Source organism: Ammospiza nelsoni, chromosome 25 (genome assembly GCF_027579445.1).
Source record: "Ammospiza nelsoni isolate bAmmNel1 chromosome 25, bAmmNel1.pri, whole genome shotgun sequence".
Lineage (NCBI taxonomy): Eukaryota > Metazoa > Chordata > Aves > Passeriformes > Passerellidae > Ammospiza > Ammospiza nelsoni.
Window position 1 is genome coordinate 14803 of NC_080657.1, and position 11469 is coordinate 26271.

Consider the following 11469-nt stretch of genomic DNA (forward strand, 5'->3'; position numbering starts at 1 on the left):
TCAAAAGTGAGACTTGGCTTTTATGGGGCCTAAGGGGCCACTTCATGAACACACCACACCCCCCCCCCCAAAACTGGACTCAAAACCCCCTCCCAGGAATTCCCAAACCAGCACCCTGCTTTCATCCCCTCTGTGGGTCACAGCCCTCTACTTATCTCTCAGACATCTGGGGATGCTGGTCCCTGTCAGGTGCAAAGAAAGGCCACCTCGTCAGCTGGGAAGGTCCTGCTGGCACCGGGCTGGTGTCTCTCAGACAGCTAGAGTAAAGAGAACCAAACATCAGGGCCTGATCTTGGCACCGCATCGGCCAAAACCCCACCACTCAGCTACTCACCGCACTCCTAAGAAGGCCCGACACCTCCTAACTCTGACCCCCTGCCACACGTGGAATGCGTCTGCACCTGAAAGAAAGTTACAACATATGCCAAACACCACCAGGATAACTCACAAGCTGCAAACACCTTATGTCAATCTAGGAATAGCATCTAGAGCCCAAGTACAGCCAGCATTACAAATTCCAACGCCCCACGGTTTCTCCTACTGCAGCAGGCCATGCGGCAGGGCAGAACAGCTCCGGCAAAAAATGTGTGCGCACACCCGTGACACAGAACGTGGCAAACAGGGGGGACATGAAACACGACACATCATGCTTGTGGTGAGGGTCTCGAGGGGAGAAGGCAAAAGGGACCCCAAAGACACACTAGGGAACACAGAACACTGGACAACACAACACAGACCGGAGCTGTTCTGCACTGCCCGCCTGAAAGCTGCCATCAAAAGGAGAGCCTCTCCCTTTAGCTGTCCTAAGAGGCCCTTGGAGAAGATTGCTTTTCCGGCTGCCAATTTTCAAATCTGCCCCAAGAACTCCCAACCCACTATTCTCTCATCTCCAGGCCAAGGCCCTCGACTTATCTTTTGGATGATCGGTGATGGGAATCCACGCTGCACCTGAAATGAGTCTGCCTCGGAGGGCCTCGTGATGGCCTGTGAGCCTCTCGGTGAGCTACAATAAAGAAAACCAAAACCAAAGTATGAGTCCAGAGTTATGTGGGCCAAATCCCACCAAGGCAGCTACTTGCCCTCTCCTGAGTGTGCCTGGCTCCTTCAGGCTCCAGCTTCATCATGATTCCAAGGCCTTCATTAGGAGTGGCACCTGGGTTTGAGAAAGGCAAAGTTAAATGGCATTCCCCTGAGTGCAGTGGATGACCTTGTGTGCTGTAAGACATGGGAATGCCTCTGCTAGGCTTCTGAGAAGCCTTGTGTGGGGGAGGCCTCAAATAAACAAATAAAGACCCTTTCTCACCCTGCTGCCTGCAAACTCCCTCCCAAGAACTCCTAACTGCTCACCCTCCCTCTCCCAATCACAATCCTCAACTCACCTGAAGCCTCAATCTCAAACATCATCTTGGACCTTGGGCGGATCCCTCTTGTGACATGATCAATCTGCTGAATAAAATGTTGTGCTTGACACAGCTTGGAATTTCAGGGAGTTGCACTCCTCAATTAAAAAAAAACAAAACAAAACAAAAAAAACCCAACAAAACCAATCCCAAAAACAAACAAAGAAAAAAACCAAACAAACAAAACCCACACAAACAATAAATCCCAAAACACCTAACTCCCCACAGAAACAAAAAAACCACAGAAAACATCAAAAAATCCAAAACCCCCACAAAAACCAACTAAAAACCCCAAAATGAAAACCAAAAAAAACCAAAAATTCCACCAAAAGAAATCCAACCAAAAAAACAACCAGAGCAAAACTACAAATTACAAAAGCACCTTACCACTCCTAAACACAAAACCCAAAATCACAAACCTAAATACTCCCTGTATTCCATGCTGTTTTCTTCACAGAATCTTCCAAGCCTCTGTGCTTTAGATGCCCAGAAACACCTGCTGAAAAGATGCTGAGACGGGCTGAAAAAGCCTCTTCACTGAAATGAGGAGAGCTCTTAACCCAGCACATCCCAGAGAGGGAATGAAGCCCCTCAGCCACGGCTGGGGTTAATATACCCCTGATTGTGCCCGCCTCTCGTTCCCATGCCACCCAGGAAAAGGGAGGGGGCGAATCCCACCAAGCCCTCAGAGCAGCTGCAGCTGTTTGGCTCCTCTGACTCACATTCAAGGGCAGTAAAGGGCTTGTTATAGAAGAAAACTTTTCAGAAAAGGAACAGTGCTTTCTTTTTTTGCAACAACTACTTGGAGCAGAAGAACAGAAAACTGGCAAGATATAAAACTTTGTGGTAAGGTTACATAGCTAGATCAATTGGGTAATTGGGTAATTTGCTGTTACCTTACATAATTATTCTGTGTTTAACAAAAGCCATCTAATAAATTCACACCCAAAACTCCAGCAGCCCAGCTGGCCCTACCAAATCTCTATGTTTATGCATACAGTAAACAAAACCAAAATCCCAGTAATACCTATCAGAAGTCTGTGAAAGAAACCTCTTGAAATTGATCCTACCTCAAATACAAAACAACCCATGCAAAGTTAGCTTGACTCAATAAACAATTTACACAGAGCTAATAACACCAAGAAATAAAACAGCACACCATATACCACCAAAGAATATAATAGTGAAGAAAAAAGAAACCACTTTTTTTTTTTTTTTAAAGCTTTTGCCAGGACTCCAACAACAACTTCTTCTCCTTCTGAAATGTCCCTTTTCCTTCCCAAATTCCTTACAACTTCTGAGTTTACATCCAAGCAAAAAGCAAAATTCGTGCACTTGTGCGTTCGATGCTCCTGCCAGATTCTCTGTTTCCCTCCACATCTTCTTACACTTTCAGTCTTCACTCTGTCCTGCCGTGATGAGTTTGACGGACGAATTGGTAAACGTTAAGAGAGGATTTCCCTGCCTCCCTCCCCAGAGCTGGTTTCCTTAGTGCATTTCACTCAATCCCAGGCCGGCAACGATGCACGCTCACCTCAAGCGTGCAAGGCTCACAGCTGCTCGGCTAAACTCGGCTCTAATCGGCTAAACTCGGCCATTGTCATCTGCATTCGGCTGGACTCGACCCTTCGGCACGGATCGCCTCGCTTCGGCCGAACTCGGAGCCGCTCTCTGCGCTCGGCGCGCCTCGGCTCGCTTCGGCCGAACTCGGAGCCGATCAGTGCGCCCGCCGCGCCTCGGCTCGCTTCGGCCGAACTCGGAGCCGATCAGTGCGCCCGGCGCGGCTCGGCTCGCTTCGGCCGAACTCGGAGCCGCTCTCTGCGCTCGGCGCGGCTCGGCTCGCTTCGGCCGAACTCGGAGCCGATCAGTGCGCCCGGCGCGGCTCGGCTCGCTTCGGCCGAACTCGGAGCCGCTCTCTGTGCGCCCGGCGCGCCTCGGCTCGCTTCGGCCGAACTCGGAGCCGCTCTCTGCGCCCGGCGCGGCTCGGCTCGCTTCGGCCGAACTCGGAGCCGATCAGTGCGCCCGGCGCGGCTCGGCTCGCTTCGGCCGAACTCGGAGCCGCTCTCTGTGCGCCCGGCGCGGCTCGGCTCGCTTCGGCCGAACTCGGAGCCGCTCTCTGCGCTCGGCGCGCCTCGGCTCGCTTCGGCCGAACTCGGAGCCGCTCTCTGTGCGCCCGGCGCGCCTCGGCTCGCTTCGGCCGAACTCGGAGCCGCTCTCTGCGCCCGGCGCGCTCGGCTCGCTTCGGCCGAACTCGGAGCCACTCTCTGCGCGGCCCGGCTCGCTTCGGCCGAACTCGGAGCCGATCAGTGCGCTCGGCGCGCCTCGGCTCTCTTCGGCCGAACTCGGAGCCGCTCTCTGCCCTCGGCGCGGCTCGGCTCGCTTCGGCCCAACTCGGAGCCGCTCTCTCCGCGTTCGGCTGAGCTCGCCTCGGCTCGGCTCCCTGACGGCGGGCAAGCGGCGCCGCCTCACGTTAAACTCGCCCGGCTCGGGGCTCTCCTGCTGCCGCGTCCCGCGGGCGGCCCGGCCATCGCACGGACACGATCGGGAGCGCGGCGTGGCACAGGAGCTCATTGGGCAGTGACCGCACTCGCGCTAATTAGCGCGCACGAGAGCAGCGGGCTCGGTTCGGCTGAGCTCGGCTCCGTTCAGGCAGCCTCGCAAGCCTGGCCTCGGTTCGCTCGAGGCCGTCAGGTTCCGCCGGTCTCGCCTTGGTTCGGCCGAAGGAGGCGTCGTTCGCTCGTGTTTTTACAAATATCTTTCTATATTGACTGTATATTTCTATATTTAATTTTATACTTCTATAATACTTCCATTATTCCAAATAAAAACCCCGTCTCTAACCAAATAAATAAAAAAACCCTTCTTTTAAAGGATACTGAAATATTTTTTATTTATACTTTGTATAATTATACATTCATATTTTAATTTATCGTTTCTTTGGATGTATTACATTAATAATGATATATATATAAAATTTTAAAATAGATTTAAATCATTATTTAAATTATGTATAATATCTACTGCTACAACTAATTTTTGCTGATATTTTAAATTTTTATATTTATCTGTATGTATTTATTATATATTTCTAAACTTAGATTTCTACCTTTATATTATTTGCATTTATAATTTTTACAATCAAAACACTGCCTATTGACCAATAAAGAAAACCCGCTTTATTTAAGTATTTTAAAAATATTTTCATGTTTATAATTTTCATATTTATAATTTGTTCAATATTACATGAGAACACACCTGCTCCTGCACCGCAGTGGGGCCCCCTCTCCTGGGGACCTTGGGGTGCCCCAACGGCATCAGAGCCCCGAGTCTTCACCCCCTTCTCCTCTATTTAGAAACTACACTGGAACTTTTTTCTGGAAATAAAGACATTACCTAAATCCTCTCCCCGTGTCCTAGACAGATGGATATTCAGTTATTAGTTGGCTGGGCAGCAGTTTCTTAAATAGAATGATAAACAAGATGTGAACATTTCAGCTACAAGCAAATAGGCAAATCTGAACAAGGTACTGGTGGGCGACCACTGAAGTTATTTTGAAGGAATTTTTTAAACAATAAAATATTGATACCACAAAAATAAAGCAAAAAGCTAACTACTGGCTAAGAAAAAATTAACTTTTGACAGCAACAACATTCCAACCACACAGGCTTTTTCCCGATGTCATACCTTATAACTACCTCTCTTGGGAATTCTCATCATGTATCCCAAAAGGAATAAATACCTCAGAGCGTCCTAAAGCAAAAAGTAGCACACATGAGCTCCTCACACTCCCGGGAGGCCTGCACAGCGTGCACTGAGTCTGCAACAAATTCTGCTCAGTGAGAGTCTGCAAACAAAGGTTCAATTGATGAATTGAACTGATTGTAAAGGGAGGTTTTCTAAGCACAGAAGCACAACAAAGAACAAGCAAAAACAATTCTTAAAAAAAACCTGCAAGTTTTATTTAGCATATATGCGACTGATTTCCACCCTGTGGCTTCTCACTTTCATTCGCGTCTGTAGGTTCAGGAAGATGACAATGCACACTCTGCCCTCCCTGAGCCCCCCACAGCAGCTGAGCGCTGCTCCGTGCGCTCAGATCGTCAGGAACTGGATTGCCCGCATGGACTGGAACTGCTCTGCTGCAGATTCAGGAGAGAGAGGCTGGCTGAGGCGTCGTCCCAATTCCATTTCTGTGTGACGAGAAGCGGTTTGTTCCCAACGGGTGCAACAATCCCCAGCTCGCTTCCGTGGTGAGTACCGATGGCACACAAATGGCAGCCTGAGGAAATCGTGTTCTGGGCTCTAAGTGGTCGGGACAGGGTCTGATTTTTTGTTTTGCATCTGTATGATGATTAGTACGACAGGGCCCTGATCGATGACATGGCAGCACAGAATTAAAAACTCCTCAATAGGATTACATCGACTTCTAGGAAAAGACAAAAGCCTAGGACCCTTCTGAAATCTATTTTTAATGCGAAGCACACGGATTGTCACTATGCTGTGCCTTCCAGCTTTTCAAAGCAGCTTACCTCTGAAGACCAGAAAACATTTATTTCTACAGAAACAATGGGCAACCCCCAGGCTAATCTCAGCACTACTGTTTAATAGGGGATCTGCCAGCGTGCCAGTCCAGCTTCAAGTGTGCTTTATTTCAGTCTAACATCCCCTCAAAATTCTTCTCACATCTCCCAACCCTGACATCTTATTTTTCCCTAAAGCTTCTCATCATTAGCAATTTCCAAGTAACATGGTATTTTTACAACATTCAAAAATGTCATGCTGGACTGTGCTAGAGAGTAATTTGCAAATATAAGCTTAGCAAAGTTTGAATTGACTTGTCCAGAGAAAAAACCTACAAGTGAACACCTACACCTGCCTACAAAGAGCTAACAAGCCCCTGGCAGCTGCCAGCATCAAAGCACAGCGGATGTTTCTAATACAGGGTAAGGATAACAATATCACCTTTTGTTCTCTCCAGCTTGTTTTCCCTGCAGTCATATTTTGCTTCTTATGATTTTTTTAGTCTCTGCATCTTCTTGGACAGCACCGAGCCCGACGACAAGGATACGAGAGTCTTTCCCTGCCGTAGGGAGAGAACCAGGAAAACAGTTAAAATAAGAACAGGGTAGTTTGAAATTCATACTTCCAATGAGAAGCAGCGCCTAACAAACAGAACAAAAGTAAACAAAGCATGGTACCTCCCTGGGGACAGAAGACTTACAAACTCTCCAGGATTTACAATTCTAGCGACCAACCCCTTCAGGACGGCAGCCAAGTGTCCCATGAGGTGGTGCTGCACCAAAGAACGATCTGAGAGGTTCCAAAGAGTGAAATGCACAATATTTTGCAAAGCCGTAAAATCTTGCAAAATAACAAAAATACAATAGATGTAAACTACAGGGTAAGAGTACAAGTGTTCACTTTAAGAGCTGGAACCATCCAGGTGAGCACCTGATAACTGGATCCTCACCAGAGTTTGAACCCTTCAGGACACAGAAGGGTTTTCCCCAGAAATTTCACAGACTGAGTTTTGATACAAGTATACTTGCCAGACCCTCAGAAACATCACCCATTCTCCAGGTGTCTGGAGAGAACTGCAAATGGCTCTCACGTAGTTTGAGCTAGCTCTGTAAGGTCTCAGGGTGAATTTCACCAGATGCAACCAAACTGGGCAACTCCCAGTGGGACAGAAGGAACCCAAAGCTTGGGTTCGCAGAGCTGCAGCAAATACTGAGGAAACAAACATAACAGCGTAAAAAATAATAAACCATCCTTTTTTTTTCTCTTGCTTTTGTTTTTTTCTTATTCAGATCAGCATAGCAATTAAAGAGAAGGTGAAAAACTCGCCATTACTGAACATTTCATCATCTGTAGGCTGAGCATCCTTAGCACAGAGGACTCCAAAGTTAAAATTCACCGATCCCTGGGAAATAAAACCAAATATTGTATGAGAAACAATCAAACAGCAGACGTAAAAATTTGTTTCCTCTAAGGACTTTCGGGTACGTATGTACCTTTGCATACATCCAACACATTGGAACATACACTTTATACCATCTCCTAATAAGTAAAAATTTACCTTTAAACTTTGATAGTACAGCATAAAATTATGAACTTAAATTGGTGATCTGTTATTATTAAGTTGGTGCCTAAAGTTATTTCTGCTGTCAGGTTCAAAAAAACATTAATTTTTTTTACTGGAATGAGCAATTGATTTCAAAGTCATCACAAGCCCACCAAAACACAAAGCAGTATTCACTGGATGGGTCTGTGAGCTAGAAGTAGTTAGGCTTGTACTTCCCTCTTGCTATTCCAGAACCAATAAATCCTGTCAACAAAACCAGGATCTATAGCCCACTGCTGTGAAAGATTCTACGAGGATGATGGTTTGATTTGTGTTTAGAAGTTTTGATTTGAAATGGCCAGTTCAATGGATAAAGACAGTTTAGGTAGTATTACATTGCTATTATTATTATTTCTATTATTATTTTTACTATTACTACTGCTATTGTTATCATCTGCTACTGGAAGAAACAAACCAGTAGTACCTATACTTAATTACTTTTATTTCCAGGAAATAATAAAGAAAAAGAACCAAACCAAAAAAAGTCACTTCCTACCTTTTATATCAAGGGATGAAAAATTTCTCTTGGGCTCTTCTCCAATTTATCAAGACTCATAGCACTGAAAGGCAAACAAAACAGTGCTTTATAGAAGGGCAAGTGCACATTTCAAGGCTGAACCACCAACTGATTGCAGTGACAGCAGTTACAACATGAATCGTTCCCAGAGCCTCTGTTAAATGGAATGTTCTGTGGAACTGCCGTTTCTTTCCCAAAACACTAACTTCCAACACTTCCTAATAATATTTTGTATTTTAAAACAAAAGAAGTTAGTGAGACTCTGTGCGGAGGTCAGGTTTAAATTTATTTCCTTCTAAAGCACAGAGCTCTGTTCCATCACCCTTCACTTCGGCTCTACACTGAATCGTGGTGAGCATTTGAGGAGTGCTCAATAATCAATTCTATTTCTCTCTTTTTCTAGCTCTCTCTATTCCTAAATCATTCCAGACAAGTCAAATGAAAAATGAAAAAAACAAGTTCAGCATCAAAGTCACACTTTTTCCCGTTGTCTGGTCAAGAACAGGCTCTAAATCCACTTACTGCTGCCTTCAACGATTCAGACTTGCAAAAGCATTCTTACATATTTTACAGGTTTATCATAAAACCCACAGAACGCAAGCTCTGAATTACAGGAAAAGGTACACAGGCAAATATCTAAAGGGATCACTTATTAGTAAATACATACCTTGGTAGAGATCGCACTGAGAACCTTTCTGAGGGACTCTAAGGGACGCATGTTTTCTGAGCACCCTATAAACAAGAAAAGCTAGGATATAGTACAGGACATCCCCACTTTTTCTACATATTCAAATAGTATTTTTAATAAAAACAATTCAGTTAAAAAAGAAGGAAGAAAACCAAGCTAATTTTACTCAGCTGTATTTACTGCCGATTTAGAGAAAAATCCCGGGCAGCGTCGGCCGTTGCGGCACACGTCGCGCCGGCAGCAGGGCCTGCCGGGAGTTGGAGTCTCGGGCTGGTAGCCACTCATGTGCCGCGATAGCCGTTGCGTCACACGCCGCGCCGGCAGCAGGGCCTGCCGGGAGTTGGAGTCTCGGGCTGACAGCCACGGCTCCGTCCCCCGCCACCGGGAGCTGCAGTCCCTCCCGGGCATCAAACGGGTCCTTCGCCCCAGGGCGGGGAAGGACCTGAGGCAGGACCGCTCCTCCCGAATGCCCTCTCTTTTCCCCTCCAACTCTTTTTCTTTTTTTAACGCTGTTTTTCACCCCTTTCCCTTCCCTTCCCTTCTGCTCTCCTGCTTTCTTTCCTTTCCTTTCCTTTTTTTCCCCTTCCCTTTCCCTTTCCCTTTCTTTTTCTTGTATTTGTAATCTTGGTTTTCCTTCCTAGCTTTAGAATCAAAAAGCAGCAGTAGTAACTTTCAGGCTACCTGGGAGTAAAAAAAACCCCAAAACTATAATGATTGAAAGAAAACTATTTATTCCCTGGGAGCCTGAAATTTTCTACTGCTGCACATGACACAGAGCTTTTTATTCCTTCTTATATACAGTTGATATTTTATACTCGCTTTATATACCGCCCCCTGCCGTCTGCACCGGCGCTCTGCAGGCAGAGTGCTGCGGCGTCGTTCGGTTCTGTTTAAATAAACTCGGCTAAATTAGGCTTGGTTCGGCTTAGGTCTACAATCGTTTCGGTTCGGCTTTTCGTCTAAATTCGGCTTTTCCGGCTCTTCGGCTGAACTCGGCCCGGTTGGGCTAAAGTCGGTCATATTCGGCTCTTTGTCTAAATGCGGCCAATGTCGGCTACAGTCGGCTATCGGTTACACTCGGCTATCATCGGCTCTTCGTCTCAAGTCGGCTGTGTTCGCCTACACTCGGCTCTTCGTCTCAAGTCGGCTGTGTTCGGCCACACTCGGCTCTTCGGTGAAACTCGGCTATTTTCGGTCACACTCGGCTCTTCGGTGAAACTCGGCTGTTTTCGGCTACACTCGGCTCTTCGGGGAAACTCGGCTGTTTTCGCCCACACTCGGCTCTTCGGCTCTTCGGAACTATTCGGCCCGGCTCGGCTCCCTCAGGGCGGGAAAGCGGCTGTCAGAGGACCCCGGCACAGCGAGGCGTTTCCCCACATGCCTGTCACAAACCCGCCGAAATACGCCCGCCCGCGGCGCCGCTGAGACCACAGCATGTGTCGGGTACACTTGAAACGTCACAGAAAATACCACCGGGGCCGCGCCGGGGTCGGTATTCCATGCAGGCAGTCCAGTGACACCCACCCCGGTCCTCCACTTCCCCGCCCTTTTCGCCGCCCTGTTGAGAAGGTCAACCAAAAGTCCGCGACATCCGCGACGCGCCACTCCCAAGGTGGCGGCCTCTCGGCGCAGGGCTGCAGTACCGCGCTCTGCCCACAAGGCGGCAGCACTGCCGCCCGCCCCAGCCGGGGGCGCAGCGCGCCTCGGGGCTGCGGGCAGGCAAGGTGGCAAAAAAGAACAGGGGCGACCCCCGCCAAAAACTGCTCTGAAATAAATGCCAAAAACCTGCCTCTTACCCCACCAGAATCAAACAAGGCCCCTTGCTTTAAAGCCATGTTTAAATAAATTTTTTATTTCCATTTTTCGTATTTATATTCACATGCATAGCTATAGTGGACATTGATGTAGCATGTAATTTATATAACATTATTCTATTTCTATTATTTATATTTACTTATATTTTGTGCTTTTATAAATATCTTTCCACATTGATTGCATATTTCTATGTCTAAAATTACATTTCTATCATGCTTTCACTATTTAAAATACAAATCCCATCCTAACTAAATAAATACAAAAAAGCTCTATTCTTTTAAACTACATTGAAATATTTTTATATTTATAGCGCTCATGACTATATTCACATTTATATTTGCAGTTTATACTTAAGTATTATAATAATCATTATGTATAACATGTATCCTATTCAAATAAGAGATAAATTATTTTCCTAATTATGTACCATATCTACTGGTACAACTTATTTTTCCTTACATTTTTAATTTTTATATTAACCTTCAGCTATTTATGATCTATTTCTATTCTTAGATTTCTACCTTTATATTATTTGTATTTATAATGTTTATACTAAAACACCTGCTTTTGCCAAATAAAAAAAAAATCCCCTTTATTTTAAACTACTTAAAAAAACCTAGAGTATATCCATCTGGTATAACATATAACAAATGATAGATATGATAGATGTAAAATTGATATAAATATTGTAGTGTATTATAGGAAATAAATAAAAATCAATATGATCCATAACACAAGTAATACTGTACAAATGTTATATTTATGTTATTTTATATTTCAAATAATTTAACATTTCTTTATATATTTGCATATACTTGACAAACATTTCTATATTTATACTTGGGTTGCGATTTTTTTCTGGGTGTTTTCTGGGTCTTTTCTTGCCCTTCTTCGAATTTTTTTCTGGGTTATTTCTTGTCCATC

General features: G+C 45.6%; 1 long non-coding RNA gene across 1 annotated transcript; it reads right to left on the reverse strand.

Moving 5' to 3' along the window:
- Positions 1 to 5335: 5335 nt before the first annotated feature.
- Positions 5336 to 8956, reverse strand: LOC132083954 (uncharacterized). Its single transcript, XR_009420013.1, has 4 exons — positions 8710 to 8956; positions 8022 to 8085; positions 6364 to 7324; positions 5336 to 5769 (listed from the first exon to the last, which is right to left on the reverse strand). It is a non-coding gene; the product is annotated as an uncharacterized LOC132083954 (long non-coding RNA).
- Between the last annotated feature and the right edge of the window lie 2513 nt (positions 8957 to 11469).